Source organism: Saccostrea cucullata, unplaced genomic scaffold, assembly GCF_032062105.1.
Source record: "Saccostrea cucullata isolate Sc308-1 unplaced genomic scaffold, CSIRO_AGI_Scuc_v1 ctg20721, whole genome shotgun sequence".
Classification (NCBI taxonomy): Eukaryota; Metazoa; Mollusca; class Bivalvia; order Ostreida; family Ostreidae; genus Saccostrea; species Saccostrea cuccullata.
The window spans coordinates 1-7,258 of record NW_026936829.1 but is presented as its reverse complement, the minus strand read 5'-3'; the positions used below and the strand labels follow the sequence as shown (position 1 = coordinate 7,258).

Below are 7,258 nucleotides of genomic sequence, written 5' to 3'. Positions count from 1 at the left end.
CAAATAATGTCTATTTTGTATTAAAATTAAAATTATTTTTAAAGGTGTACTGTCACACAAATGACAGCTTGAAATTAAAAAGCTGCACAAAGTGATGTGCACTCGAATTAGACTCGGCCTCATTAAAGTGCCCCTATCACCATACCTATGACCACTAGAAAGGTTATCTTATGTATTATCAATTCTATTCCTCCTTACATGATACAAGTTTAAATTTCCAAGTATAGCGTCAACTGTAGAAGTCTGTGCTACTCGTAAGGTCCAGTATACGCTAAACACTGGAAATTATGGAACGCCATAGCTGCCTTAAGGTATGGTACATAATGTTACATGGTGTGTTCTATATAATAAAGGGTTAAATCAATATAATAAATGGTCACCACTTCTTGTTAAAGGGTGAAGCGCACAAAATACATGGTGTGTTTGATATAATAAAGGGTCGGTTCTTTATGTTAAACTGTCACCATTCCTTGTTAAAGGGCGAAGCGCACATAATACAAGGTGTGTTTAATATAATAAATGGTCACCTCTACTAGTTATAGGGTGAAATATACAAATTAAATGGTGCATTCGATATAATAACGGGTCGATTTAGTTTGTTAAATGGTCGCTGCTACTTGTTATAGGGTGAAGTATACAAATTAAATGGTGCATTCGATATAACAACGGGTCGATTTAAAATGTTAAATGGTCGCTGTTACTAGTTATAGGGTGAAATATACAAATGAAATGGTGCATTCGATATAATAACGGGTCGATTTAATATGTTAAATGGTCGCCGTTACTTGTTTTAGAGTCAATGGTAGATAAATGATGTGTTCTACAAAGTAAATGGTTGGTTTATCATGTTAAATGGTTACTGCTACTTGTAATAGGATAAAAGACACATAATAAATATTTGAAATAAGTCAAATAACACATTAAAAATGCGTCAAGTACAAATTTCACGCATTGTTCAGCTAATTTACATGGTTTCAAAGAACGCACATTCAAAGAACGCTATGATAAATTAATTAACTGGTGTTAGAGAGAGGGGTTTCAAAGACACAGTTCTCCTTAATAAAAAAGGATGAAAGATATTAAGAATGAGTAATCCGGGTGAAATTTTGAAAATAAAAAGGGACGAACTAATCCGTTGTAGAACTGGCTGATGGAACAAAAATGTCTCGTATTTTTAAATATGTATCTCTATCAAGTACGATTGCAAAAAAAAAAAAATTAAAAACGGCTAATGATAGGGGAAGAAGAGCTAAGTGCAGGCGCAGATGCGGTCCAGGATTTTTTTTTTCGAGGGGAGGGGTCAAACCCAGTAAAAGAAACATTCATTCCTGACATCTCTTGACAAGCATTAAAAAAAAAACAAAAGCAAAAAAAGGAAAAAAAACGCAAACCCGTTTTTAAAAAGTGAAAAAACTATTTCCGGGGGGGGCACCTCTCATGAGTGTTACTTCTCTTTTCGCCGTACGTTTAACGAAAAGGGGGGGGGGTAAAAATTGAAAGCCGTCAATAATTTACAGGTTTAAATTTGAAAAAAACTACTGGGGGTAGGATCTTTCTCTAACTTTTTGAAATATTCTTTATTAAATACTTTAAAGTGGGACAATCTTTACTTCAACCAAGCTGCAACAAAAATGTGTGTTGGGGGGGGGGTGCATTGGAATGAAAAAAAATCCAATCGGTTCGCTTTCCCCCTCGTACCACAGACATACATAGATATCTTGATATTTTATTGTTTCACATTGAATTGACTAATTCTGAGATGTGATGGGGCTGGACGTTGTTTGCTTCTTTATTTTTTCTATTTTTATTGTGTGTTTTTTTTTTCTTTTGAAACTGTGTAAAATTAGCTACACATATTGACACAACTTTACCCTTTTTTTTTTTTTATATATTTCACCCTACAAAAGGTAGCAGTGACCATTTAACATGACAAACCGACCCTTTATTATATTGATTGCACCATTTAATTTGTGCATGTATATACTTCACCCTATAACAAGTAGCGGCGACCATTTAACATATTAAACTTGCCCGTTATTATATCAAATGCACCATTTAATTTGTATACTTCACCCTATAATTAGTAGCGGCGACCATTTAAAATATTAAATCGACCCGTTATTATATCGAATGCACCATTTCATTTGTTTATTTCACCCTATAACTAGTAACGGCGACCATTTAACATATCAAATCGACCCGTTGTTATATCGAATGCACCATTCAATTTGTATACTTCACCCTATAACAAGTAGCAGCGACCATTTAACAAACTAAATCGACCCGTTATTATATCGAATGCACCATTTCATTTGTATATTTCACCCTATAACTAGTAACGGCGACCATTTAACATATCAAATCGACCGGTTGTTATATCGAATGCACCATTTAATTTGTATACTTCACCCTATAACAAGTAGCAGCGACCATTTAACAAACTAAATCGACCCGTTATTATATCGAATGCACCATTTAATTTGTATATTTCACCCTATAACTAGTAGCGGTGACCATTTATTATATTAAACACACCTTGTATTATGTGCGCTTCGCCATTTAACAAGGAATGGTGACCATTTAACATAAAGAACCGACCCTTTATTATATTAAACACACCATGCATTTTGTGCGCTTACCCTTTAACAAGAAGTGGTGACCATTTATTATATTGATTCAACCCTTTTTTATATAGAACACACCATGTAACATTATGTACCATACCTTAAGGCAGCTATGGCGTTCCATCGGAAATACTTCTTATATGTATGTCTTGAACCTTCACATTTTATACACGTGTTTTCCTGTTCAGTAATTTATCAGAAGACTGTGTCTAGTCCCCTGTGACTCTTGTTTTAAAGTGCATGATTAAAAAATATACATACTGCAGTAATATATATAATGCATTTGTAGAAGCAAAGTTTCAATGATATTTCAGGAACATACCCAAATCTCCTGAAATATGCGCAAATTCCTATTGTAAACCAGGGGACCTGCAAAAGACTTTACAACCAGGGAGGCTACAACATAACGGACAGCATGTTTTGTGCCGATAACATTACAGGAGGGTCTGATACCTGTGATGGAGACAGCGGTGGTCCTCTGGTCTGTGAAATCAACGGTAAGCTACATAAGAGAGTGACAATTGATGCGATGTTTTGTGTCCAAATTAGCCATGACTTAAATTCCCTTTTTAAATTGTAATTTTATGCTTTGTATATCTTTTCTCCTAGGGAAATACGCTGTATTGGGTGTAACTTCGTGGGGACACGCTGACGGCTGTGGGCTTCCAAATTTTCCAGGGGTGTATGCCAATGTCAAAAGTCTTCTGCGGTGGATCAGAAAAACCCTTGCTGAATAATATTCAGTGTATCTTCGGAATCCTTTTCATTTTGACATATTGTTACATGCAGTTACCTGAGTGCACTATTGATTTAAATTTTGTAACAATCTTCATCATATTTTCCAAACATCTCAGGAATAAATTGTTAACGTAATCATGAATAAATGCATCTAATAAAAAGTAGTAAGTAATGTTTGTTATTTGATTTTATGATTAAGGATATACAGTATATCTTCATAAATCAGTCCTCTGCCTTGAATTCTATAAACATTGATGCATAGCTAAATCATTATTACAAAAATCGATTGTACAGAAGATGTTGCACATGTAGGTGGACGTAACAAGCAGATTTAATGTACTGTTAAAAATAAATTCAATGCGCTTTATAAGGTCTAAAGAAATGTGGATGAATTTTAGTTAGATTTATTGGCACCCACATACAACCATATATGCTAGTAACTTATTTGCATCCGTTGGCATTCGATAGAACTATTACGGAATTGGCCGAGCTGAATCTTCAGTATGTGAACAGAAAATAAAATTTACATCAATTCAAAGAAGCCATTGCAAGATAATTTAGGAATTTCTTTCTATACCAGTTCATTTACGACAGTTGGAAAAGCGGGATTAGTTGCCTAACGAATCTAGCTCATCTGGTATGCATAAATTACCTCATGTTTTCAATTGTCGTTAATATCCTAGATATTTTTTTTCTTTGGATTTCTAGAACGAGTGAAAAAATATGCCCATGTTCACAACTATGCTATAATAAAATAAGCAACCAAATTTAATACAGGAGCTCACAATGTTTTTCTTCCTTTAAATAATAGCTTCCTAATTAATGCTTAGTGTCCATGTCTAGATGTAATTAAAATTAGTTGTCTCTTATAGAGTAACTATGTTATAAAACTTGGTTACGTTTATTCTACGTTATTTTTTTTTATTTTCCATTGGCCCACGGAAAACATTGTAAATGTGTTAGAAGAATAACAATAATATATGAAAGAAGACAACAAAACATATTCTTGGATCTGAGGTGTATATTCGAGGGTTAATGTATGTCTAGATCTATGATATATAAAATGAGAAGTGACAATGTAAAAATAATTAATCAGAAACTTTGAAAAAAGGAAATACGAAAATATTTCTTCTCTGTATACATTTCATTATCATGATATCCTCCCTTTCCTTTCCCCAACTATACAGTTCCTCAGAATATGAAACCCCCTTTACCTCTCCCCCTTTCGGAGCGTGAACACATGGTGAATTGTTGTACCAGAATCAGTCTGAGGCAGCCAGTATATTATACATTCATAGACAGGGTTCGAGGGCAACATGCATTTTGTCGGACCCAAGAACCAAACTGTTTGCAGGAGACTGTTAGTTCGAGGGGTCGACGAAACACATTTTGCTACATCAGGGGAACACATTCGATCAATGTTTTGTTATACATTTTACTGTTTATAATGGTATTTTTTTTTATGAAATATTTGTTAATCCTCACTGCATTTAAAGACTGTCAATATCGTAAAGTTCTGACAGCTGACCCACTTTGACATAAACGGTACATTATCTCATCGAAAGATCCAACATCTCGCTTCACGGTCAAACACTTTATTTGACTATTTGACTGAAGAAAACGGTAGAAAGGTTATTCTTTTTAGTATAAATTTATATAACAATTTTTAAAGGTATAACAAAAATTACATATACAACTCACCTAAAAAATTTTGAATTTTAACAAGCAAAAAATGGGTGGTTGAAAGGAGGTAGCAACAGTTTGACAACCAAATTTTATATTTTATTAACACAAATTAGCAAATAATAGTTACTATAATTTTGGTTTATACAATGTTAGCCTTATAGTTTTTTGGTATTAGACCTACACTCATAACTTTTACCTGATCTATTATCTGACAAAAATGTAAGTCAAATTCAGCATCCGAAGCAGGTCCATTTATGTGCATCCTAAGATTTATCATCCATGCAAGTTTGCTCATTATAGGGCTCATAGTTATTTGGAAATGAAACATCATCAATAACAAACATTTTCACTCATTCACAAAATGTAGGAGCCCGGTAGTATGCATCCTTAGATGTATCATCCATGCAAGTTGGTCAACGTAGGGCTTATATAGTTACTTTGAAATGAAACCTGCACCAAAAATGTTAACTTGCTCCAAAAACATTAACCTGGTCATTCCTTGGCTGAAATTACAACATCTGAAACATTGACTGGTACATGAAACACACAAGAACCATCTTCTATTCATGTCTAAACAATAAAGGACATAGAAGTACAAAGAAAAGTGCTCCCAAATACTTAACCTCTATACCTGGGACGCCGACACCGACATTGACGCCGAGATATTACACAAGCTCCCTTCGTTGAGATGAGCTAAACAGGTATTGGCAGTATAAAAGAGTTGAAAACAACACCAACTATGCATTTGACTTGAATTTGCGACTCCCCCTGCGATGTGCTTCCCCATAAACGACTCCCTCTACGTAACCGTCACTGTCTAAGGAGAAAATGTCTTAATTATTATTTTTTTTTAAGTCTAGTCAAGAGTAAGTTGTTGCATTTAAAAGATAAACGTTTTCCCTCGCTATTTTAACTGTGAAAATCCCTACAAAAGCCGTAGATTGTACAAATCATGCATGTTTTTACCATCCGATCAACGTAAATATGAAAACTGTCAAATAGTTTCAAAGTGTTTGAGAAAACTAGACGTATATGACAGCCGGACAAATGACCAAAATAAACCTTAACTATTGCCATCTTCCGTCGGATATTTGTTTTTTGTAAATACATCTTACAAATACTAAAAAAAGACGTGACCCACATCTCTTCCGACTCCGAAGCGGTGAAAATCTACTCCCCCATACTTTTAAAACGACTCCCCCATACTTTTTAGCGACTCACCCACGTTACCCGTTGTATACATACGGTGTTTATACAGCTGGGTGTTGGCTAGTGTTTGTCAGATGAGGTCTGGACGCCGTGAATTATACTTTACCCAATGCATAGTGATCTTGGGTGTGCCTTTTATGTAATCCATGCTGTGTGAACTTGGGTGTCTACTGTTTCCCTGCTTTGTGATCTTGGGATTCAGGGATGTTTTGTAGCGGCGTTGAGAGCAAGACCTGGGGGCCGACAGTATGATTTTTAATATATTCGATCAATGCATACTATGTATGCAAGATATATTACTGTATTCAGAGGCAGCTCACACAAATTTGTCCGACCAAAATAGTTCCATCATGATAAGTAGATACAACATTATTGTTCATGATAAGAGTAAAGTTGTGTATGTCATACGTTAAAGAAATCAAAAATAACGTCAAAATATTATTAGAAAATCACTTTCCCCCCGAAATGCAAATGAAAAATATCAATATTCCTACGCTGGCTCCCTCCTCAGCCTTTTTTGTTTGATAACAGAGAATAACAAGAAACATATTGACGCAAGCGTCAAAAATCGGCCGCAAACCAATTTATATAACCGTTGAAATTTATTTAGAAACTGAAATTTGCTGGTTTTTTTGTTTTTTGTTTTTTTTTTCTTTTTTAATTTTTGAATGTATATTTTTCTGTTAAAACATCCTCGTGACACAAAAAAAATGCATGAGACAAGGCCGATTTTCTTCATGAATAATGTATGTACAATATTACATGTATAGGCAATATGAACTGTGCATAGTCCTCTGCGTCTCTGCACTCAGTTTGGTACAACTTAACGAACTCTGACCAGTAAGTTTGCTGTTTAAGTAGTTTTTACATAAAACGTACAAAACTAAAGTTTAAACGTAGCTATAGTTTTACCTTAATAAAAACGCAACAAATATATAATATGTGGGGCTCCTCGCTCTCTCTCTCTCTTAGAGGATATTAACCCCCCCCCCCCAACTACT

The 7,258-nt window shown here is 34.6% G+C and overlaps 1 long non-coding RNA gene across 1 annotated transcript; it reads left to right on the top strand.

Moving 5' to 3' along the window:
- Positions 1-3,055: 3,055 nt before the first annotated feature.
- LOC134246678 (uncharacterized) lies at positions 3,056-3,526 on the top strand. The gene is made up of 2 exons (XR_009987678.1): positions 3,056-3,121; positions 3,234-3,526. It is a non-coding gene; the product is annotated as an uncharacterized LOC134246678 (long non-coding RNA).
- The last annotated feature ends 3,732 nt before the right edge of the window (positions 3,527-7,258 follow it).